The sequence below is a fragment of the Hylaeus volcanicus genome, chromosome 5 (genome assembly GCF_026283585.1).
Source record: "Hylaeus volcanicus isolate JK05 chromosome 5, UHH_iyHylVolc1.0_haploid, whole genome shotgun sequence".
NCBI classification, from domain to species: domain Eukaryota; kingdom Metazoa; phylum Arthropoda; class Insecta; order Hymenoptera; family Colletidae; genus Hylaeus; species Hylaeus volcanicus.
Genome location: NC_071980.1, coordinates 29,551,435 through 29,577,779, shown reverse-complemented (window position 1 = coordinate 29,577,779; position 26,345 = coordinate 29,551,435). Strand labels below are relative to the sequence as shown.

Genomic DNA, 26,345 nt, shown 5'->3' with positions numbered 1-26,345 from the left:
GCCTTGTCTACCACGTGGGTCGCTGAACTCAAACAATACTAAACTCCCACGTCACTGCTATCTGGCATACTTGCAGTAGCAAAAGTAGAAAGAAGCTCTCAACTGATATTCTTTCTAGAAGAGGGATCTCTCGACACTCCTCCCTGGATCTCGAACAATTCAAGTTGAACGACACTTCTGATCCACTCCGCTCCTAGCTTCGGCCGCGAATATTACCCCTACGGTTGCCCGATTCCTTCATTCCTCCTTTCTCGTTTCCCCGTCAACAACCTTCGTCCTCTCGAGCCGAGAGGATCGAGGGATTCGGCGCAGGCCACGCTCGTGTTCGAGTTTCGACTGACGGCTACCACTTTACTAGTGGCCTCGTTATCGAAATGCGATAATTTGTTTAGCCGACCGCGAAATCCCTCTTCCCTCGTCCCTCGATCCCCTCTCTCGACCCCCTCGCGCCCCGTCGCCACGCCGCGCCGCGCCGCGCGACCCCTGTCATCCCCTCGCACCACCGTGTTATCGTGCACCTGACAGCCACTGACACTTTGCCATCATTACGATGTAAATGAACGCGGAGTGTCAATACTGGCCGGCCACGGTCGACCCGTTCATTATTTTCCGTGGTCAGGAATTGTCCATCGCCCCTGGCGCCCAGAAATATCTACCAGTTTATTCGTTGAATATCGAGCGAGCTGAGGAGGAACACCGTGAGATTTCGATCCACCTCAATTTTCGTAGCAAGATTGTAGGAAAACGAGCAAATATTGCGAGGGTAGACAGTGAAGAGACCTTAGATTTTGACTGCAATTGCCAATGCGCAAAAATAGTAGAGAAGGTTATACAACTGAAATTAGTAACTCGCGGTCCAAATGCGTCATCTACATACATTCTCCCTAACTCGTCCCTATGTTACGTAAGCGCCGCGTTGGCCCTTGAGAACTCGAAGCAGATTTCCCTCCTCGCTTATTCGCCCTATCGCGACTGCGAATGTAAGGTAAACTCGAACCAGGATTCGAAGGTGAGCTGACTCAAGGCTATTTCCACGAGGCTTTATACATGGCTCGAGCATTTCCGACAGATTCGTCGGACATCCCGGATCAATGGACGAATCGATAATCGGCACTTACGCGGACGGAGGCTGTCACCGCGTTCAATTCTTCCCTCGATAAAACGGAAGGAACGCGACCCGCGGATAAAGGGTCGATACACTCGCGAGGCTTTTTATAAACACCGACGGATCGATACCGCGATAAACAGGGGACGCTTTCGATACGCTCGCAGGCAAAAGGAGAATCGTAGTCGAATTTTCGCGTCGAGACTTTTGAGGGGAATTTGCGCGTGACGTGGCGACCGAATTGCCCCCTAAAGGACCAACCTAATTTGATATTTCCTGCTAGAGTAGATTTCTGCAGTCTCGATGGTTGGAATCTAGAGGTTGATTTTTTGAAGTATAAGTTTGTTTAAGAACAAGAGGCCTTCTTGAAAATATCATAATGTTGATTTATGAAATATTTATTATTACTTATTATTCGGACTGCTGTGTTATAAATATCCAAATATTTCAACAGTGCATAAAATAATTGAATATTTGCGTGTTTGGTATTATTCGACTACACGACACATATCGAATAATAGTATTATTACACATAGTACAGAAATAGACGGAGCGAGCGCGTGCAGCACCGGTTGGAAGTGTAATCGTGGGCACGAGAATCGCGGCTCTATCGATACCCGATGGATACGTTTCGCTGGCGTTTTCTCGTGGTACGGGCGATTTCGTGTATGGTAAACGGGCACGCTAATCTTCACGAGCGATTTGCACGTGAGCAGTTTATCGAAAGGCGTAGCTCGTTTGCGATCCCATCGCGTTAAGCGCGAACATCCGTTAAGATTACGGCAGGGATGGTTCGATTCTCATGGGCTAGGGTGTCACGTAACGACTTGCTTTGCTAATGACGCCTTCGGGGCATCGGTTGATATACAATCGAAGAAACGTACATATTTTGTTTCTTAAACGTAATTCTAGCAAAGTTTAACCTCCCCTAGGGAGTGGCTTTCCGCTCGACGTACACCCAAGTACGAGTCACATTGAAAAACAAATTTACGGACGGTCTGTTATTGACATGCTACCAGCTCAAGGTTTCTCCGACCGTTACTCTCTCGCGCTATCAGGGTCACGTAATTACTAAGAAGCAGAGCGGAGCAAGTAGTTCCGCGAATTTCCTTTTGTGTCACAGGGAGGGGGAGGAACTGGAGAGGGATTAGGCGCGGCAGCCGCGAGTCACCCACGGTTTGGAGCAGTAAACATTCGAACGTACAGATTCAATAACATTTCGAGTAATGTTTTGTTCATGTTTCCAAGAAATACAATTCCCCACTGGTGTGTACTGTGAGGAATGACTCATCCTACATATTGGAGCAGTAAACATTCCAACGTACAAATTTAATAATAGTTTATTTAATTCTCTCTTTATTCTTCAAAGAAGTAAAATTCATCACTGGTATATACCGTAAGAAACGAGCACGTCCGAACTTTCCACACACTCCTTAAAAGGAAACGTGACTCCGAAAATCCATACGCTTCTCTCCAAGATAAAAACTTCCGCCCTTTAAAAATATGAAAGCGCCCCATTGGTCGACGAGGGTTTACACGCGCGGCGTTGGCTTTTTAATAGAACAATTTGTCGCGGCCGCGTCGGAAAATGCTGACACATAAACTTCGTTATTTAGTTACGTTCGCCCCCGTTCACGAGCAGGTCCACGTGGCGCATGCAAATGTTATCGCCGCGTCGATCCGACGCGCGACGTCGAGCATCAATTCTGCGAGTGCGTGCAGGTGACGCGACGATTTCCACCATGCTCGTAAGTATTCCTCCGGTGAAACACACACGGGCTGTTGGCAGTCGCGTCCCAGGAGCGCCAGGATGACCAGATTTTTCGAGGATCCCCCACGATTTACGGCCTCTTAATAAAAGACCGTGCTGGTCCACCTTTGCACCGGAAGCCCCGAACACCTTTCAACTTATGACGTTATCTATAGCGGGCATAGATCCAGGAGAGCGCGATTATTGCGACAGGGATGCTCCAGAATTCTCAACTGGAGGTCACGCGAATGAAGTGAAAGCTTCACAAATTTTTTAGTTTGACGCTGGTAACTTTTCTCAGGAATGTGATTTCCATTTAAGAAAGGAAGTTTGGGACTCTTCCTTGACGATCTTGTGCAAGTTTCTCCTGTTTTACCCTTTTGCTAAAATATTTCCAAATCCAAATTCCATTCTAACTCGACGCGTTGCTCGCTTTCATATTCGCTGTAGCTACATGCACAAACACTCGTCGAATTTTTCTCTCAAACTTTCCGAAGCTCACATGTCCCTCGCGATACCCGCGGCGCATTTTCGTCGCTCGAGTTTCAGCGGCGGGTGGAACGGGGCGTATCGTCCCGAAACGCGATAAACACGTCCATTCCGATCGTTTCGGTTCGGCTGCCGCGCCGTATATTTCAGTCTCCGTTGGAAGAGGCTGTTAAAGCGGAGGAATTAAGAGAAACAGCCATTAAACTGCGAGAATGGCCGGGATTCGGTAGGATCGCAGCCGTGGCGGTTCTTCGACAAGCAGTCGCGTTTTAACGTCCACGCCAGAAACGGAAGCGCATAAAAATAAAATTCTACGCGTCCAACGCGTGAACGCAGACATCCCGACAGTGGCGAGAAGAACGTCGTGAAAGACGCCGACGCGACGAGTTGATAACGATAGCCGTTCGTTGTTGCCTTCTTTCGCTGTTTCGAGGTGGGACCTGCTTACGGCTGGTTTAATTATTCGTCCAAACCGCGAACGACTGCAGAGGTCTGATTTGCATGGAGAATTGAACGCGCGTGGCAATACGACCAGAGAAACGCATTTGTCTGCTGCTCGCGTCCGTCTCGCGCGCGTGCACGGAATTGCTCAAGCCGCCCGAAAGCGGACGCTCGTGATAACGTATTACGCAGGAATCCAGTTGCAATCTCGATCGAATAAAGAAAATTCTCTAGGTTGTTGCAACAAAGACGACCAAAGGCTGTGCTTTTCAGAAAAGAAATAGAGTCCCGGGCACGACGATGGGGACTTTTAAAATTCCCAAAAGCGTCGATTTTTTTCGTCTACCCGACTGCGCGGTATGCTCAACACCGGTTCGTTTGACAGACGTCGACCATTACTTTTGACACGCTCTATACGTGCACGGCATGTCCTCATTTCTACCCGCGGTATCACCCCCACACCCTCCATGGTGATACCAGACCGGAGGGAGGGACAGAGGGAAAACCCACGGGACGTGATTTATTCGTGCTTTCAGGGATCCTTTAAAAGGGGGACCCTCCTGCTTTTCCCCGTGAAAATGTATCGGGCTCGTTTCCATCGCCATCATTTTTTTTCTCTAATATTTCTCTAGCGGGGCAGACTCGTTAACCATTGCCCATATATACTTTGATTGCGTCGACTGCGTATCGAAAATTTCAAAAAAATGTACGCCTTTGTTTAAATAGAAAGGTAAGTTGTTGTTATGATACACGGTAACACACAAGTAAATCGTGCAAGTACATAAAACTAGCAATTTCAGTGAAGACTAGCAAAGCTCACGTCGCTGCACAATAAATTCCATTAAATTTATTCCGTGGCGTCCACAACAGTAACTTTAAATAAATTACCGGGAAGCTCGCGTACACAATATCATACTACGCGATAAATATCTCGATCGGTCCCCGTAGTCCCCCTAATTCGTTCAATCTGACGAACTTTATGGTCTGCATCGTCGCAGCGATGCGTAACGAGACGTACGACCTCGTGAAATACGTATGCACAGAAATTGCGACGAACGGAATTGCTACGCGTCCGGTCCAGTCCGATCTAGCTCGTAATACCTTTCAGGTCTGATCTTTCGTTCCGCCATCTGTAGCAGGAATTACGAGACACCGAGTACGTAACGATGGGAATGGGATTTGCGAACAGGAATAATGGATTTACCGTGAGTCGAGCGACAACGAACGAAGGAACGCAAGAGAGGAACAAAGTCCGGTCCGACGCCGACGGTCGATGTTCGAGAGTTGCATGGCAAATAATTGCGCGCTTACGTACAAAGGAGGGAATTATCGGATTATAACGACGTTTAAATTGAAGCTTCGAAGCCTGATGAAACACGCAACGGAGGATAATCCGCGTGACGTCAACGGTACGCGCGGGTCAAAGCCAAAGCGCGCGGAAAATAAAAATACACGGGCGCGCGCTCGCGAAAAATTCTCCCCGGGGAAAAGGTTGAAAAGTGTACGGGGCCGTTGTTAAGCGAACTTCTCACAATGAGATCGCGGCCTGCTCCTTTTTTCCCCCTGGCTGCCGCCGTCGTTGAATAACTCGCGCCCCGAAAATGAGAGTGGGGGGAGCACGAGTAATTAAAAATGTAAATGAGCGTAATTACACGTGGAAAATGTAGCTAATAGCGGCGTCTAGCCGCGAGTTTGGTACGAAACGATGCAACGCGCGCACCCTCGATCTGCAATTAGTTTTCGAGGAGCTGTTCGAATAATTTATCATTTACCACGTTGTTTTTAATTTTGCTATTCAAATTATTACTCGAATATTATTTTAAAATCTCCTTTATGTATTCGCTTCTCGACGACCCTACCTTCTATCCATTTCGACTTCGTTTGATTCCCCAGACTTGATCCCCACCCTCCGAAATGTATACGAAAATTCGTGAGAATGAAATTCTTGGAAAAACGAGAAATCGTCGTGGAATCGACGAATTGTTCGAATATTCGAATGCGGAAAAAGTCGCCGAGGAAATCCTACGGGGGCACCTAAAATTCGAGGAGTCTGGCAGCCCGGCAGTTCTCGAACCAGTCGAACAATAGCTTTCATTAAACCGGCCAAGTATCGCCGGGGAGTTGGCGGAACTTTACTGGCGGCAGCCGTTGCTCTTAATAAAACTCTGTTGCGAGATTGTATATCTTCCGCGAGTGGAACTCGCGGAACGAAATTGAAGCCAGCTCGTCGGAACATTAACGCGTTCGAGGGAAACTTGCTGGGAATTCGCTCGGAGTTCTCCAGGGGCCCATGCGCGAGGATTATAATGGGAAAAGGCCACCGAAATTCTCTGGGATTAAGCCCGAAAGCGAAGCAAACGTTTTACCCGGCCACGTCCAAATTGGAAGACGCGCGGTATGAAATTCGAGTCAAACCGATTCGGGGGGCCGCAGCTCGCTTGGCTCCAGCCGTAACCGAAACCACTCCAATAACGTCATAAATATCGATCCCGACCGAAAACGATACGGTTCGGCCGGAACGCGCTACCAACTACTTGATCCCGCAATTAGAAGACTCCCCTGGCTATCGCTGAACATTATTCTCGACTATTGTCTCGTCCAATGAGCTGCACAAGTATATTTCGGCTTGGTCGCGATGCTTAGCTAGAATATTCATTAATCGGATAATTTCTTCCTCAATGAGCAAAAGTAAAATAAAATGAAATTTATAGCGTTAGAGAGATTCATCAGCCTCCGTAATTCCCACTTTTCCCCTTCGCCATAAACAGTGGCAAATCATAGCGTGCGCATACGCGTGTTTACCGACCAACTCGGTCCGTTATAATGTAGGAGTCTAAACGAAAAATAAGGCACGGGGATTCGAAGCCACGATCCTCGGATTCACAGTCGACCGCTTTAACTACGCGACCAATCCCGTAGCCTATGTTTCGTGTTCTTATTTGACTCCTTATTGTTGGGTATGGGAGGCGCGGATACTACACTCGGCTATCCTGAATTGATATTCATTCGCCCTCGAATGTCTGTTTTCTCGGGTTTCGCGTCTCAACAATAGTGCGCGCCGCACCCTCTTTCGCTGTTTCTCTTCTTTTTGGGAGTCTCACTCCGACACACCACAAGTTGCCCCTTCCCTGGAGTGTACTCCCCTCTCTCTTTCTCTCTCGGGTTTTGCGTCTCAAGAGCAGTGCGCGCCGCACCCTCTTTCGCGAGTGTACTCCCCTCTCTCTTTCTGGAACGTTGTTCTCTCTCGACGCCTCATTGTTGCCCGCTCCACCGTCCTTCGCGTGGCATTGTTGTTCATCGTGACTCGTCGTCACTGGCCGGTCCTCTTCGGTGTAGTTGCCGCTGTAACCCCCCACCCCGGACGAGCCACCATAATAATGCACGCCGCGACCGAATGCGTTAACGCGCCATTGACGCGAAACGCCCGGCGATTATTCTCCTGTATTATGATGCTTATTTAAACCGCGTATTCAGACCGCGATACGGCGCGGTGTTATACGTTCGCGCAAGGACAAAGAATCGCGCCGCGGCCAATTTTGAGGATCGATTCCGGGCATGAAATTAAAGAATTCATTGTTCGAGAAATAATTGAGGTGCCAACGATGCAACAATCGCTTTCATCGCGGGGAAATCGACGCGTCGGCATTACCAATTCCTGTCATACTGCAGGTAATTGTTGCGAGCTAAACAATACATGGCGTGTTGTTCCTGCTCGGTGAAATTTGTTTTTCAACTGCGGGTAATCCGCGTCAAGGTTTCTGGAACGAAACGCGGTACGAATGACGAAAAGAAAAGCGAGTGGACTTGTTGCCAAATACTTTGGTCGCTCGAGATCATTTAGAAACAAGTTCCATTAGTAAATTTAGCTGGAAACGTTAAATTCAATATTTATTAAATTTCCACGTAACTCATATCTTGTATCTTTTGTCGTTATTTTCCAGATCTCTGTTACTCACTGGATGCGGTAACAATTTTGTGACTCACTGTAGTTCAGCTGACGACACTGAGGAACGACTGTTTCTCAAACAGCGATAAAGATGCGAGAGAACCCGGTGAAACGCGAACTTGCACGCCCGACGACTCACCTTTTGCGCCAGTTAACCCATCCCCCATACCCCAAGTTCGATGCTCGTCCACCATTTGTTATTCCTCGGGAAAAGCCCGGCTGTTCAGCCGCATTGAATTTTTTTGCGAGTCATTACGCAACGAAAAAGAACGAGTACATCGTTTCGCGTGCCTCGATGTTCTCAGACAAGCGATCGACGGGTTCAAGGATACGACGACCATTAAAAGGTGAGGCTCTTTTTCCCTAATTTCCGCGCGATATAAAAACTCACACTGAGAAACTTGGAACTTCTTTCTCTTAACCAGTGCCTGCTTTTATATACAATATAACACTTTCAATTTAGAACAAATAATACTAATGTCGCGCCACGTGCTGTAAAAGTTTTCCTAATTTTTGATAGAAAGTGTGTTAGATTCTGTATGTTCCCAGGGGTTGAAAGTAAATGGAACCTAGTGGAGGTAGATTTCGTTTTAAAAAGCTACGAAGAAGTATGAAAATAATTCTGTCAAGTTTAATAGCACCTACATGGATGAGATCGTAAACTAAGTAGTAATTATGACGTAAGATTTAATCGCGAATAATTAGACCGAATTAGGAGAAAAATTGAAGTCGCTAGAGGGGGGTGAAAGCGACGAAGATGGTCAATTATCGCTAATGCGTCTATATCGTTGGAAAGATTACAACGGAGCCCGGATGGAACAGCGGAAACGACCGAAAGGGTACTTAAGTATGCACGACCTCGGTCGCCGGCACGAACACCGTAATTTAAGAGCAACTTTCGGCCAAAGCTTAACTTCACCGTGCTTTTTTCTCCGCGCGGAAACGTTGAATAAACTCACCTCGCTCCCGAAACTTCTCCCAGTCCCTCCTCGCAACTTGGTTCCTGCAACAAAGTAGTAACGATCCAATTAGCGCATCGCGCACGTTACATTTTTCTGCGAAATGCTCAACAACGGTGCTTTTAATGCTGCTAAAAACGAGAGGAAAACGCCAGAGTAGACGCAAGAAATTTCGCGATTCCACGCGACGCGAGAAGGTGTCGAGACTATCTGTTCTTCTCTCTGTACTCGAATACTCGAGAGTTGTTTAGTCGTTCAAGTATTCGATGGACATTACTCGAGTACTATCCAAACACTCGACTGTAAAATACTATTCAGATGCTTGACTACTCGAGCACAATTGCGAGACTTGATTATTTCGATACTATTTTATTACTTGACCGTTCAAATACTCGACTACTTAAATTCTTTCAATAAGCTGGAAAAAATTGAATTATTCGACGAGAGTCAGCCCCCCAGTTGGCTAGCAATCCCCGCATTGGCGTGTTTCGCGATCGACCTTGGATTTTTGACACGTTAATCCTCCGTCTATTTTCTTGCGATGGAATCGATAATGGCGGGGGTGAAGGCGAAGAAAGAGCCAGAATCGCTGCCTACGGTTACCAGTCGACCTTTCCGCCAGGTCTTCGGGATTCGAGTCCAGTAATTGCCGCGGCAATTACCGCGAATTACGGCGATAATTACCGTCATTATGCGGTGCAGTAATTTCGGTAATTACTGCAGTAAATCGTAAGCTCCGATTGCAAACTCTCCCGACTCTATCGGTGGTCCGAGGGTGGATAACTTTTAAGACACGTGAGTAACAAGCTGACACGAGAATCGCGTGGAATCCTGTTGCCTTTGTTTACGACCAAGCCTACGGTCTTTCCACGGGCGGCTAACTCTCTCCGCCACCCCTCTCACCCTCCCTCTTGCTTCTTTCGTGTTTACTCGAGTCCGCGAACCAACAGCGTACCACAAATTGTCGCGAAAGTTATACGAATGCTACCCCAAAACCACGCAGAGACTGAGCCACGAGCACGTTAATGAGCAATGGGGGAGGTCCTCTTCAAGCCCACCGACGTTATTCATAATTATCTTTGAAAAACGACCCCTAACTCCCTTAAGGACTGGTATTTTAAACGAGCCTTATCGCGTTGTGGCGCGAAAAAGAGGAAAATTGCTCTATGCATGGTGATTATATTTCAATCAGAGTTGTGAAGTTGAGAGGACGGGGAATACGTTAAAATTTTGTTATATTATTAGCAGGCAAAGGACTGGATTATTGAAAAAATATCGAATCTTTTCATTGCACTTGGCTTTCAAACTTACTTTGAAATAAAACTACTCCCACCACGATTTCGCGAAGCTTCATCAATGTCGAACTCGATGATAATCGAATGCCATCATTAATTTTCTCTACAGATTCTCTAATACGTTCCAACGAACGCAACAGCGTCGTGGCAAGGTCGTCGAACGCGTAACGTGGATTCTGGTAGCTAGTTTTCGTCGGCGATCCCGATTTCGATCGGATTCCGAAACGACCAGCGTTACTCGCTGCTTGCGAGGGGAACGTTGGAATGGAAATGCGATTACAGCTTCCGGTTCGACGGCGATGGCCCGCTCGGAGCATCGATTCGCTTTCGGCGTTCCTTTGATCGCCACGGTGGAAACGCTGGCTTGCGGGGTCTCTAGCGATTCCGCCGACTTCGATTCTAAATTTCACCGCCGCGTCGGGTCGGGCCAAAACGGCTAAGTGCTAAGTTGGCTCGGGACGCGCGGTATCCGGATTGCTTTTCGCCCGACGTCGCCATCGCTTAAGTCGCACCTGCGACTTTTGCAATTGATTAAGGGGGCGACCCTCCTGGAACGATCGTGACCCCTTTGAAATTAATTACAGGCAAGAACTTGGTGTTTGAAAAAGTTTTGGTGCGAAGCACTCGAGGTGGAATCGTCCTACGTACAAATTGTTGCTGTTTCTCTGGAAACTCGTGTATGTTGATTTCTGACTTGCAGCGGTGTGAATTTAATATTTGATAAAAAATGTCTATTAATGGATCTATTCCTAAAAAATCGATACCTTCACTCGAATCGTCACAGAATTAGTAAGATTAACTCAGAGTTCAAAGTTAAAGCGAGTATTCTATGCGATATCTATTATATTGCAATACCGTAGCGTTGATAGAAGTTGGAACTAAACATTTCGATTCCTGCGTCAGCGATCTGGACCACTTTGGGTCCAGTCGAACTGCGAGAACATCTCTGTTCTGATTCGTGACGCTAGACGCGGATAACGAGCGGTAGAACGATAATAAATGAACGGAGGAAGGCAGACGGGAATTAAAGTGGAAACTAGAGATCGCGTTGCCGCGCCTGTTCATCTAGGAACAACGGGACGGAAATGAAAAGCAAGCGGAGGCATCGGGAGAGCGCAAAGTGGAGCAGCCGTATCAATGATTCGGAAACGATCGATGAAATGACAGTTTTCAGCGTGTCGCAAGCACTCGCTCACACGTACACGTATATACAGAGTGTCTAGCGTGGAATTCAACGAAATTCGCTGACGCGCTCATTGTCAGCGGGCCATCTTCAACAAAAAATGTCCTATACGCCGTGAGTCTATCTCGTCTCGTCAGTCAGTTACGATGAATCGTAGATAAGTCTCCAGAAAAATTGTTGGATGATTATTCGTTTCTGTTCCTCTTTTCTAATGTAAGCACAGCTTGAGCGACCTCCCTTAGAAGCGATTCAATTTTATTTTTATTTTAATACTTCATGAAAACAGAAAGTATCTCCTTTGAAAGGATTCGAGCCTGATCTGATCCATTTTGTTCTATAGTAACGAAATATTTATCTCACATGAATTTGTGCATTCTATTCGGTCCACATTTCGGTCTGCATTTGGCACGAAATGGACCTATAGTGCATATGACATCTTTTGTTGAAAATGTTGTCGAATACCTCACCGGACACCCCGTATACATACACTGATTGCGCACGGTGCGACTCGCGTCCATCAAGCTGACAAACGTCACGGTCGATGCAAATGGCCGGGGCTACGCTCGCCTAGCCGAATTTGGCGGAACGGCTAAGCCGCCTAATTCACGCTAAACTCGCTCATTTTTTAGCGAACCGATCGTAACGTTGTCGAGTAGGCCGTGACACGGCCGCTTAACCGGAATCGTTTTCCTGACGCGGCGCCATAGCGTGAGCAATCAATCTTCCTAATTATAGGTCATCATTGATAGATAGAGTATTCCATTTAACTGACTAGGCCTCGTTATTGAGAGCCCAAGTGTCGCTGTTGGCGGACAGGATGCACCACTCGACGAACTAGACTGCCCATTTCTACGTGGGGATATAAAAAGGTTCAATCATAAAAAGTGTACTATCGCGTCTTCCCATACTCAAGAACAAGGAACCGAACGAGAAATATGGAGTCAAACCCCCTGCCTTATTTTTCGTTTAGACTCCTAGAATGTTTCGACGTCTTTCTCATCTTTCATCCAAATTGTGACACGTATTATGCTAACGAAGACAAAACGTCGCGCGATTGGCTCCCGAAATCGAACTTAGGCTCCTGCCAAGGAAATACCGCGGCCTATAACTCGCTCGGCCGCTGATCCGCGCGTCGACGGCGCAAAGTATCGCTACGTAACCCGCGCGAAACTTTGAAAATTGGCGGCTGCACATCCGAGGAGGAAAATCTGGCGCGCGGACTGCATACGTAACGAGATTGGAAGGGATATTCAAATTACGGCTCGCTCTTTCGGAGTTGGCCGTAATGGGCCGACTCCCGCGCCGATATTTTTACCCTCGACACGTTCCCTGCGTCCCCCTCTCCTGGTTCCAGCTACGTTCGAGTGGAACACTGAGAAAGGGGGTCGTATACGCGCGAGCTGACTGGCAAAAGACCATCCCTCTCTCAGGAAAATCTCGAAGGCTATGAAAGTTTTATGACGCGCTCGACAGAGGACGCCAAAAGATGCGCGAAAGGGATGTTCGACGCAGGTTTTCGCTAGGAAACGTTTAAGCTAGGAACGCATTTGTGTCTCTCGAAATTGAGGGGTTAAACATTGTACATTATCGATTCACAGGTTATTCAAATTTTGATTACTAACAATAAGTACTTCTGCCAAAAAATGGCCAATCCTTCAAACAATCTCAAGAACCATAGACCACCCAAAAGAATGACCATTCTCCTACTTGAAAATGGCCCTTATCGAGCACGCGAATTGAAATTAATTCCGCCTGTATCGAGCAGAATGGAATTCCGTTGCGTGGACGGGAGCATCCGTCGACGATCAATTGAATTTGGCCAATAATATCGCAGCGTGTCCCAGCGATGCAAACGAAGGGATGGTTACCAACAATAGGACCGAGAAATAATGGCTGGTAAGAGCTATCGTTGGGAAATTAATTCGATCGCGTTTTCGGAGCGGCCGGCCGCTAGAGAGTTAATTCCGACCCAGCCGCAGGCTGCTTCGGAATCGGGACGATAAATCAGGCCCTCGTATAATAATGAAATTCAATGCACTCGGTACGGTGTCAGGCAAGTTTTATCAAAAGCGTCTATTTATCTTTCTTACGAAACAGTTTGAGAACAGTTCGCTCATAAACGGCACCGGCCGGAAAGGATCCTCGTCTCGGCCCGCTGGCTGCGCTCGCGAGCGGGAACTGGGTCACGGAGATTGATGATGTTTCTTTTATCCGCGAGAAATCTCCAAAAATGGCGGTTGGAGCTTCATAAATTTCGTAAACACGCGCAGGTGAACGACGCTTCGCGGACTAGGGGAATCCCTATCGTTTTCGGAGGTTCAGGACGCCTAATTTCATAGTCCGCAGTGATGGTTGTACTTTTAAGAAGAGGAGAAGGTCTACTGGGAAAAGGAAAAGATTTCTGCTTCCAAAATTAGGAACTCCTTGGGTTGCTAAGCTTCGAAAGTTAAGTGTTCATCTTGTCCTTCCTTTTCGAAGAACACATCTCAATCTTGAGAATATTTTTATCGTAATTAAACCTGGTATCAAAATTCATAAGTGACGTCCAAGTTGATCAAAGTGTTCAAGACGACCCCAAGTGGTTGGCAGCCATTGAACCAATGAACCCAAGTCATTCGAACCAATCGAGGCTATCGAATCTTCGAGTCCTCTTGTCTTGACTTGCTTGGAAGCCGTTGGTATCGCTAATGGGCATAACGGGGGCGCGGACGGTTGAAGCGGAATCGCAGAGACGAAAATCGGATTCGACAAGGTAACCCGGCGGAATCAAAAACTCTCGAGCGTGTCCTCGTGGCCGGCGAAGCCCGGCGAGCTGGATACGCGAGGATTCAAGTGCCGTAAAAGCGATTCGATTTGCACAACCGCCGCCCCCGATTCCACCCTTTCATCAAACTCTCTCGATCGCTGCTGCTTCGAGCTTCCTTTCAATCTCCGACTCTGCCATCCCTCTGTCTCACGTTCTCGTAATTTCCTGTCGACGTCCGCCTCTTGGTTACCGATACCCCCTCCGTCTTTCATATCTCACCTCTCGCATAGTTTATCGCTCTTGGGATACTGCGAGGGAGTATTTATTTGTAATGGTTTGGTCGCTTTTCTTGAGACTAAGAATTTTTTCTAAATTTTTAAATTATTCCTAAATTTTTTTATATATATTTCATATTATCTCTAACCCTGTCGAAAGGATAGCCCTTAAATACAGTAATTACAATTTTCATTATTTGCTATCTATCTATTCGGCGTTTAACGCATCGAAACTCGCAAATGGCGGTTCTCACAGCGATAAATGGAGCGGAGACTGATACGAGAGGAAAAAAATTGGCTCGAAAACGGTCAAACGAATCTCGCTACCAGGCCTCGGTTCGTGCAATTAGCTCAGCTTGAAAACGGAGAATCAAGGGCTACGATTGCGAAGCTCGAATTGAACTCATCGGAGGTCCATAAATACGTTTCGATCGCGGTGATCAAACGCGCGATTTCGATACGGTCGATTCGTCGCGTGCTCTCTCGTTAGCTCGTTCGAAAGGAATCCGAAACCTCAGAGATCCGGCAACTGATGATCAGAATTTTCATTTTCGATAGCTACCATCGAAACCTCCGATTCGAAGCAAATTGCTGATGCATATATAAAATTATTTTCAAATAACATACAAAAATTTCAGTAAAAGAAGTCGCAGGACTCGTTGCAAAAATAAGTACCACAACAAATATGAAATAATAAAATTTCCAATTATCTCACAAAGTTTCAGTCTCATACGAATTTTTTACGAACCGGTATCAAGCAGTTGATGCAACAAATTTTATATCGAGGATTGCTCTTTGCTACCGATAAATGTGCCATCACTCTGCTCTGTGAAATGTATTGCGTCGCGACGAAGGCGCGCGCAAGTTTTTCCTAGATTTAAAAGTGTCCGCGACTCTCGACACCGGCAGCCACTCAACCCCCACCGAAAGTCCCTTTCACGGGCTCCCACTCGACGAACCCCAAACGGGGTACGCTTCCACGTATGCGTCGTATTTAATCCGCGTTTTACGCCTCGCCGGCCTCGAGTGTGATTCAATTACGAAACGGGGCTGGTTAGATCCACTGTCGAGTCCTGTACACACAAACGTTGATCCACCTTGTTCGCCTCCTCACCCCACGTCGACACTCGCCCTTCCCCGTACACCTGCAACTCGCGGAATGCGAGAATTACCCCTGACAGACGTGTGCACGCGTACCTACGGAAACGTTTGTGTTCCAGAATGCTCCTGCGTACGGAAAAGGAATAATTACGAGAGGAGAGGGGCGCACGCACGAATTCTCTCACTCTTGAAAATTTGATAATGCCACGACAGGGCTTGGAAATTAATTTCCGCAGGGAGCACGCGACGCGAACTTGTATCGCGCAGTCACAGCCTCCATCGAGGAGGTGAACTCGAAACGCATCGTAGTTTTCTAAGTGTCACGAGTTGTTATGGTGGGTTAACGAGGAGAAATGACGACACGAATCGCAGAGGTTGATGTGTATATGTTCTGCACGAACTATGCGTGGATATGCGAAAGGTTTTCGATTTGGGATCTTTCACGTTAGGGATTTCACGTGACTCCACGCGTTTTAGTATCGATTATTTGTTCTTAAAAAAAAAAAAAATCCCTAGCGTAAGGGTTAATTGCGGTTGCTCCGAGAGGCCAGCTATCCACCACTTCCGGTGGCGGCGCATCGTGGTAATGGGACCACCGTAACAAGGTTAATGTTTTCCCTAAGATACACGACGGGTGCATAGCGTCGCAGATGCGAGTAGCTCGGCTTGCATCCCGGTGCATCAACGTAGTCGGCGCGTTGGTACCACACCAATTCTCCGCGAGATGGGTCGACCACGGGAAATGCACGAGCTAATGGGTCGAGTGTGTTTGCGAAGTATTCGAGTATAAACCCAGGTGCAGTCGTGCATAGTGCGCTGGCGTGCTAATTTTAAAGCGTATTTGTGTGCTCGTTCCTTCGGAAGCTCGCGAATTACGCGCCAGAAGTTGGGTCCCTCGGCGACTTTTCCTGCTCCCTCCTCGGAGGCTTCTATCATATTTTCGGATCTTCGTCGAAGAATCTCTGAGTTACTTTAGGTACGAGCACATCGATTCGAGCTGAATTTCTGCCACCGGGGGATAGGCTGCCTCCCTATTTCTCGCAGAATACCGAGCCTCTCTGGAAAGAGAGTGACGTGCTTTTATGGTCTCATCTTCATTAGGATGAATATAGTTGCATTATGTATTCCTCGGGATAAATTCCTCGCGTGAAAAGGCGCCGAAAAGTCCTTTTCCATTTTTCAATGCAAGGCTCCGTTACACAAATACAAGTAATTGAAGTTTAAGATCGGACTCATCTCAAGTATATCTACATAGTATATCGCAAATTAAGTAAAATGGCAGAGAAATTAAAATTGTTAAAGGGCCCCTGACAATTGCCGCCATTGTTTCGCATAAATCCACGAACGCTATCTCTGGTGTGGCGAGCGAAAAATCCGAAGGCGCGGCTGTCCACTGATCCTGTATAAGAATTTCCTCGCTCCACGCCGCGAGCAAAGTTGACCCAGACGCTGGAAGGGGATCTGGAGACGAGAAATACCCGTCGGGTGGATAAAAGGTCGCGGGGGCGACGGGGGAGGGGGCTGAATTCCTCCGTGGCTCCGGGGTGGGTAGGCTCTGGCAGTATGGAGCTACGATGTTTAAGATAAAATGGATTCGCGGAATCTGAAATAGAAAATTCCCTGGCTAATACCATCGCGGGATTCTCATTCCCCTCGCATAACCTTCGTCATTCGGGGGGGCTCCGTTTTCTTCGTATTCCATCCGCGATGGGTGCCTTGTCTCGCTGGCTCGTGGCAGAGAGAAAAAGGAAATAACCGAACGTGAATGAAATCGGTCGAGTGCCTTCGAATCATTTCTCTTCCGCTCCCGTTCCACTGTCCTGCCCCGTCCCTGCGCTGTCGGCGATAACGATTCCAAACTGCCATTCTTTTAATAACTGGAATTCAAATTCCAACCACCGAATACGTATGCCTAGCGTGCCACCATACGACGCACGTGGGAGGTCGTAAACGATCCCGCGATGACATTGCGCGGTATGAAACTGAGGGTCGACGGGCTCATTTTAAAAGAAATGAAATATTCACGAGTGGTTGCAAGGTGGAGTGCTCATGTAACGAACAATTGGATCGGTGTGGGTTATTGGTGTGAAATGACGCGTGGAGATCAATGAATACCTAAGCAAGGAATTCCATCTTTTAACGAAAGACAACCATCCCCATTTCATCGGAATCGACCCCTACGTTTCGCAAGCTCAAACACAAAGAAATTATACAAAGGAACAATATAGCGATAAAAATGAACTTGAAGAGACTGTCTCGGCCTTTCCTGGTCGAAAGAAGAATGGTTGTAGAGCAGAATAGCCTGCTGCTACGAAACATCCTTATGAAAAGTGTGTCCTGCTTTGTAAATTCTATACAGTGAGATAATATTCCTCCTTTCCTCCCGAAGACTTGTCATTCATTGTTATCGTAGAAACTTTCCAACCTCCGCATGTATATACTTCACCCGAAGTAACAAGCGACCGTTCCCAGTTTCTACGGCAGTTTTAATCCATTCTGACGAACTCTATTTTGTCGTGGGTCTACTTATATCGGGTAGATGCGTAGATGCGTCTAGAAAGCAAACAATACCATCGTTCGTAACAGGGTTTTCAATTCCCTCTTCAGGATCCGTGTACACAATACATCACTTGAATTTCATGGTATTCGACCAGAGACGTCAAGTCGCATCTGCCTAGAAAGAAAAAACTGAGGGAGAAAGAGCCACCGAAAATGCGGTTCGACGAAAAGAGACAGGGAGGAAGACAATGGCCGTTGTGGAAAGGAGAGCGGAACGAGGTCTGGAAAAACTCAGGCGAAGGAAAGAAGCTGAAAACAGAAAGAAGTATCGAAGAGGCACGAAATCTGGACGACGTTCGCATAAATTAATAAGGTACTCGTGCCAGAGGGGCGGGCGAGCCTGATGTCACCGGTAGCCGAATACACAGACAACCTTTCGAATGCACCGGGAAAACAGGCTGGAGGCGGAGAGAAGGAAGGGGTCACCTATATATCGAAACTCCACCAATACATCCACTTTTTCCAGTCGACGAGCACGAACCCCTTATACCCGCTGCACTCGGCGGTCCGCGTTTCCCGCTAATCGGATTTTTGCACCCACCCTTCGGCCACCCCTGGAGGAGGTAAACCTCGAACCAGCGGGCGAAATCGCCTCTCTCAGATAATGCAACCACGTCGAAAAAGAGGAAAAATCATCGTGCCTCCGGGGCGAAAGTTTAGGTTGCTAGAATGGAGGAGGAAAGGGACGAAGAGTGAACGGACCGACGCCGACGCGCTTAAATCCTCTCAGCCACGTGCAGTTCGATAAAACAAGCGAGACCTCTGATTCGACGAATATCGATGGTCCCTAAACACCCCTGTGTACCCCAGGTGTTCGACGCATTGTTCGAGGACGGTTCGATAGCGACGAGAGATTATCGCGCTTTTGGGATTTAAATATTCGATGACAATTGCTCGCAGGACGTGGATCCGATTTAAACGTAGCGCTGTTTGATTCGGCCGTGTGTTTAAATATGTTTATTCATAATTAAAGTTTAATGTATGAGTCGTGAGAGGAAGAGAGCGGAGTATAAACGATGCATGCGACATCCAGTCTTTGTCACAAGCTTCGGACTCTTCGTTCGTGTTTCCCTATTACGTATTTATTCGAGTGAAATAATTTATCTTCAAATTATTTTCTCTCGAATAACAGAATATTAAAATAACAATAGGAAAGACTAAACCAAATTATCTGGAAAATTGAACAAACAACGAATCAACAAATATATCGGCAGGCAATCATCGAGAGCATCGTCTGATTGATCCCATCGGTGCCGAATACCAATGGAGGGGTGCACTCGCCATAAATTAATTCCTGGACGGATAATCATGTAAATTTTCAATTCCGTGCTATTGACGCAATCATTACGTGGGCCCCCTTTCCTCTTGTCATTTTCTTCTCCTGTGCTCTCCCCGCGCTCGTCGATGTCTAATTTAATCGCACCAATTAAAGACAGACCTTCGACGAGCCAGGGACGGAGTAACGATTCGACGGAAATCGAGAAATTAATATTTCCACGGCTCGCGGGAGGTTGCGGGGCGCATCAGTGAAAAAGAAAGGCGAAACGGTGGAGACGGGGAGAGTGAAGGTCGGAAGAGGGTTGTAAGAGAATAATTAACAGTCGCTCTATAAAATCCAATCGAGACATTGCTGGAGAGGAGAAAGGAACGAGAACGGACAAGTGGTCCGATGAGCGACGAAGAGACTGAGACTGAGACTGAGGGCGCAGGAATATATTAATGAATTCATTTTCGCTATCCCAACTCCAACGAGGGCCTTCGTTCGTAGACGCAGAGTCTTTTTCGCAGCAAGACTACGTTCGACGTCCGACTACTTTCGATTAGAATGATGCTCCTAGGGCTGTCTTTGGATTATTTTTGCGGTCAGCGATTTGTTGATGGTTTTTTCCTTCGATAAAAACAAAACTTATATAAATTTACCTTACTTCTCGTTACCTTCTTACATATTTTATTTCTATCTTAACTAACCATTTTGAACACGTTTTAACAGATTTTGACCCGATACCCGCCACCCAAACCGAAGCATATTTAATTACAGGTTCACGAGGCCCTCCTTCACTTTATTACGCGAAGATTTAAAGATAACCACCGCAACACACGAGCACCTATACGTGTGTGGGCATTAAAGAATATTACCTCGACCCTCGGGGGATTTTAGAGCTCCTTCGTAGAGAGCGGAGCCGCCGCGCCGCGTCGTCTCATTCAGCGCGGTCTATGCCGTAGAGTGCACTGGTAGCAGCCGCCACGCTGTGTACAAATATTAACTTCATTTATCTCAAAGCGAAGTTAATGGAAGTCGTTCCGTCCGCAGACGGCGGACGCGTTTCCGTAAGATATACTGCAGCTACAGCAGCTACGGAAACGCGTCCCCTAAATATTCGTCGCCCCCTTTTACACCTCATCATCCTTTCTCTTTGCGAGACTTTGATTCACTGACACCACTACAGCGCCAGAGGCGCAGTCACGAATTATCGCGTTGATTCTTTGAGAGCCCGTCGCTCTCGAAAGTTGCCGCTAAGTCGTCTGCTCGCTTGGAAACATAAAGCCATTGCTATTCTATAGGGAAGTTAATTTTGAAATTAGCAAGTGTTAGCAAGCACGTTATCCTTGTGCATTGAATTCTGAACTACTTTTCCTCTACGTTTCGCATCTCTTTCATTAAAAATAGATATTATCGTGTCTTGCAAACGACACTGACCGTTTGCCGCACAATAGACTCTAAGAAGCCTGCGAGTACCTACATCGTATATCGCGACACTGCTCCCGTCTTCAGGGCAGACCCAGCTGGAGCGGATATAGGTTTTATAATAAACCAATAATCTGTCTGGTCCGCGGGGAAAAGGATGCTTTCAGGTGCTTCAGCCAGTAAAGGCAAGAGAGCGCGGACAATTCATGGGCTCGGCCCTGGGATGAAAGGGATATAAACGCATTACGGAATAACGAGCCTCGGTCGCCTAGAATGTCTCCCTTTATAGAATACGCGCGCACAGATTCGTCGTCTTGTTTAAACGCGACGCTTAAACCGAAAACTGATAACGACAGCTCGGTTACGACCACTATCGAACCTCCCACGCGACGCGCGCACTCCTGCTACGAGTATTCCCACGACTGAAAGTCTGCACTCTGGGAATGCAGTTCGCGTGATCCTTAGTTACGAGGCAAAGAAAGAGATATTGGACTTCCAAGTGTTGGAGATGGTCTGTTTATCAGAGACCAGGAATTGTGTTCAGAGGATGCATGGCCAGAGAAGTGACTCTTGCTTCTATGAAAAGGGATTTCGTTAGGTTTCATTTTGACCTATATATACTTAGTATATTTTTTTACATTTTATTCCCCTCCACGACCACGGTGCCCTGTTTTGCAGTTATTCTTGGACATTATTCGCCTCCCGTGATCCTGCATCGAACAGGTTACACCGACCGCTGGTAATCCAACGTGTTTCGACGCTGGAGGGGTCGAACTCCGGTCTTGTGCGCGCATAAATTAGCTGGAAATCTCTGGCGAGCTAATTATCGATGCAAACTCGTCGCGAGCTTGTCTCACGCCAGGCCTAGATAATACATGTGCAGTCGCGGGGACACAACGACAGGGTCGCAATCCAGTGACGCCTATTATCGATATTGAACTTGTCAACGGCTCCTGTCGACGCATCGTTGGACGTCTCGGCTGATAAGACGTCACCTACGGCGATAAGGAAGTGGGTCGAGGCGTCATTCACGTCGTTACACGATCTTATTGACCCGAGATGAATGCCGCGATGACGTTTCACTGTGCCAAGTTCGAGGTTCGATCGATAGGTGACGAAAGAATTGTCGAAATTGTGTGAAAGTTGGAAGTGGTCAAGTCAATGTCAAATGGCTTACTCGAAACAAAAAGAAACGACGATTTTAGCTTTGGTTAGTATGAACCGTCGAGCTTTCCATCACTTTTGTTGCGTAGGAAAGTGACGTGTTCACCCCCATTAATTTAATTGTTCACCAGAGCATTCGGTAAGTGAAAAACGCTTCATGAAGCAGCAATCTCTTGAAATCGTTTTCTGATAATAAATATGGAAGGTAGGCAGACTCAATGATCCCTCCCCCGGTCTTGAGCGTAACAGCTCGTGGCGGAGTCTTTCCAGGATTAGAGGGGAAGCTTGCGAAAGGCAAAGGTACAAAACAACCGCGACGGGAGGCTGGGAGTCGAATCCAATTTCACGATCGACTCGTTCGATCGAGAAAGTATCAATTAACGACGACCGACCGGGCAGATTTTAAAAAGACTCCGCTCGTCGCGGGTTACAGGATATTTCACGGATTTCTGCCTGGATGCAAAGGGATGGTAGACGTCGCGACGACGAGGAATTTGAATAATTCTGCGAGAGTATCTTTCCTCGCCGCGATCCAAAGAAGTTTCTCTCCTTCTACGTCCGGAGGAGTGCACTTTGTTTCATTAAAGCGCGTTGCAATACATCTGCCGCGGTCGCGGAGTCAGCCCAGGAAGAAAAAAAAATGTTTGCCTTAATTTCACATTCCTTTGTGTCGTCTCGTACCTAGCACCTCGACTCGGCCTCCGCGCACTTTAGTGCATTAATGCCCGAACAGTGTACAAACTATCCACCCTGGCGTTCCTGGGGCTAAAGTTTACGGTGACTTCGCGTTCCGTTTCCCTTTTTTCGTTACGCTCCTTCTCGCATCTTTTCGCCTGGGGCGGCGGAAATGGTACAATTGACTGTCTCGAACATGAAGGAGGGTCTAGGTCGAGGGTTTAGTCTAACGTATTCGAAAATCACGGTTTTCGTCTCGAGATCCTCGCAATCGCTGACTCCAGAGAATTATCGAACGACGATTATTAAAGGAACCTCGGCGCGGTTTATGATTCCGCTTCCGTTAAGAGTCAAATTAGTTCGCCCCCGTTTAATTAGACGTTTATGGCCGTGCAGCGTCGAATGCTGCGAGGCCGTTAGGAACAACGGCCTGGTATCATGGACATCGAGGAGAGGCTGACTCTGGATGAGGTCGTACAACATTTGGCATTTCGTATTCATTGACTGAAGGATAGAGAAGCGGAACGAGGCGAACTCCGCGGTAGCGTGAAGGAGGAAGATTACAAGCGGGTTAATCCGCAGCCAGAAGCTCGAGCGTAACGGCTCTTACGAAGAGACATTTCGCTCAGCTTCGTCCGAGCGTTAAGGTCGGAATTGGTCGATTTAGTGCGAAGCGGTGTTCAGTCATAGATAGGAGGTGAGAACTTGGCTGTAACTCCAGTTACTTGATAAACTCGCTCGGTACACTGGCACGAATGCATCATCGACGAACTTTGCCGAACGGCGAGGCATCCAACTAATTTTCGAGCGACGTTTGCCGCTGGAAAGCATCACCCGTCGAATCTTCAGGCGCCTCACCGATCGCCAATGTTAACGTGGATGCATTCAGAGAGTGAATCTGAGGTTGTTTTGTTTATCGGAGGATTGATTAACCCTTTGCAGTCGAGGCTTTTTTTTCTAGTATCTACCAGCAACTCGAGATGCTTTCTTAGCATTCTATCGCCACGAATGCTAAGCTTACGTTAGATCGACTAAGGAGTCTGGGGAAATCAGGGATGCCTTATCAGCAACTACAAATCGAATCAAGCGCCTACACGTTAACGTAACGAAGGTCACCGAAACGGGAAAGCACACAATGAAGGAAACGTGGGGGTTCTGGAAAGATATCAGTTCCAGGTTGCCTCGAACCTTGATTCGGCCAGCACACGAAACGAATGGCCTATCGTAATCGCGGTCCCTAAACATCCGACATTTGTTATCTTTAAACCGACTCTGAGGGGTAGAGATTGGAGAGGCTCGGATGGACAGGAATGGGATGACGGTGGAACGGGGTCGAGAGATGGATTAGCGGAATGATTAGCGTCACCTAATGGGAATCGGTGCCGCGTAGGGGTTGGGTCAACCATTACCACCCTTCGTGTCATTCTACGCAGCAAAGAGAACGATCGTGCCTCCGTCTATTCAACCTCCCTCTACTTTTATTCCCCACAAAATGTGCAACGACTGTTAGTTTCCGTATAATAATAAATTCGCAATGAAAATACGAATGCCGAGGTCCCATTATTTTGTTTTCTTTCAAATGTATGCGTGTACTAACGAGCCAGAAACAATTACTCGGACCGCAAAGGGTTAATCGAATTCGAAAATAACACTGAAAGTTAATCGACGCCCCGACGACGTCGCGTCCTCGTTAAATTCAAGAGGGCGGAATTTTTAAATTGCTCTCTCCCCGAGCACCTTTTATTTTCAGCCCGATCGAAGCCAGGGGAAATGATTATTATCCCCGGATATTTGCACGATGAATGAGGTGGCGGGAATAATCGCCGGGACGACTAAGGGGAGTGATATCGATGGATAATAACCGGTGGCGGAGTCGCGAGGAACGAGAGTACCGAAGGCAAGTCTCTCTCAGCATGCCTCAAATATAAGGCAGTTCGATCATTCTTGAAATAGGTCGTAAATGCTGTCGAGTGACGAACAGTCTTTCGCACCCCCGCTCTCGCGTACTTGGAAGATCATTTCTCTCCAATCACGGAAACGAACGAATCTCGAAAAACGAAAATACTTTTGAATAGTATACCACACGTCGTAGAAATACTAGTTAATCACGATTACTGATTATTCGTTTATCATTAATCGTGATCTCCGATTACTCCGGTAGTCGTAATCTATGGATTACATTTTGCCCAACACTGTCGACCGTGATACAGGAGACCCAGAACTCGAATCGATCGATATCGGAGAGTGCACGCGGAACTTGAACCAAACGCTAGACATCGAGAGCCGTGAGTGGAGGAGAAGGTACTCGGTAGAAAAATAAAGAGTGGGGTAGGGGGATACTGCAATTCCGTGGCCGTTACGTAATTCCATTATGAACAAGGCCGCATTCGTTTTAATGTTCAAGCGTAATTTGAAGCGGATTTAGCCAGATGTGTTCACTCGTCCGTTCATTCGCAGACTGACTGACACTCGGTGTACAAAGCATTGCCACGTGACCCGCTCCCCTGGCCGTCTCCCCACCTGCTGGCCGCTGTCCTCTGCACATCGGGTGCTACAACCACCACCCAGACCCACCCCACCGTCACAGACGACAACTGGCGCACACCCGTGCACGCGTTTCCTCCCCAGGCAGAGCACGGCCGCACACGTTCCACAACCCTCCTCGCCCCCCTCGAGCCGCAACCAATCCACGCAGCCGGAGTGTTACAGGATTACAATGTTTGCCGGCGACTGTGCAAACACCGTGTGGTTCCTCCCGTGTACGCGCGTCCACTTTCACGTGCACGCGAGTCGACGTTTTCCCTCGCGCTCTACACCTACGCGCGCACCCCCCTCGTGATAACACAGTGTCGAGCAGGCGACATAAATAGAGGCAAACGAGCGGCCGCGCCCGCGTTCGAGTCACTGCATGCTGCCTGGCGCTGCGCCCCCTTTGGGACCGCGAATTAAAACCAAAACGTACACGTTATAATAAGATTTCACGGCCGAGCCCCGCGAACGAGGAATATGTATATCAAACGCTTCCTGTCTTCGAATTACCTATTGAATTGAATATTGAATTACCATTTCAGTATTCCCATTTCGTCATATCCCCACTTGATCGGGGATAGACGCTCGGTCCAAGACACTTGCCCACGCGAATAAAAATGTCACCTTCCGCTCGACTGTGCATTGATCAAACCCCTCATTCTCTGGGACGACAAGTGGATGGACGGAACACGCAGAGCACCGACTCCACAATGCGTCGACGTCACGTGCAGTCGGGGCAAGGAAGACGGAAAGCGGCTGCGAACGCCGGAACGATGGAACGCGCCTGGGAGCGCAGAACTGCCAGCCGGAACTTGGCAAAAGTTCAGACACTTGCTAATGAGTGGTACACACGTTTCCGAGACGCGCGTACACGTTCCCTACTCTCGATCTCCACAAACTACTCGACGGTGGTCTGACTCTTCCGCTTGGTCTACGTGTCTCGCGCAAACCAACCAGCCAACCGGTTGGTCGAGACTCGCGAAAGACGAGACCAACGACCTCTCAACCGCACCTGCGGCTTATTCTCAACGATTTGCCGCCTCTCTGACGAGCGATCGTCACCCGGAAAGAACGCAAATTAGTTCGAGACTCCTTTGAGTTGCCTTCGTCTAACGGATAGTTCGTTTCCAGAGGAATCTAAGGTATAAAGTGATCCATCGCCCCCGGGAAAACGAGAGACCGGCAATTACGATAGTCGAACCTTCGCTGGACGATCATTCAACCTGATAGGAAGATTCACGGCTCTCGCGGAGCCACACCTGGTGGCTGTTTTTGCCATCGATTGCGAGGTTTCGAGGCGTATGGTTTGTAAATGGAGGAAAAGAAGAAAGTACCATTTTTGTATTAGTTATTTGTGAAAATAATTTTGAGAAGCAGAGAGTCTAAGAAGAATGAGTCTAAACATCACTTTATGATTTCAGGGATCTGAAACCTGAAGATGC

At 47.6% G+C, this 26,345-nt stretch overlaps 1 protein-coding gene across 15 annotated transcripts in view; it reads right to left on the bottom strand.

Moving 5' to 3' along the window:
* Positions 1–26,345, bottom strand: part of LOC128877005 (protein turtle-like) — a 213,708-nt gene that overhangs the window by 118,384 nt on the left and 68,979 nt on the right. For 14 of the 15 annotated variants that reach the window (XM_054123904.1, XM_054123917.1, XM_054123906.1 and 11 more), the window contains one exon: positions 8,691–8,734. The exons of the other annotated variant lie outside the window; for it this stretch is intronic. The gene's annotated coding sequence lies outside the window, so the exon portion shown is untranslated. The remainder of the gene's footprint in view (positions 1–8,690; positions 8,735–26,345) is intronic. 15 annotated transcript variants of the gene reach the window in all.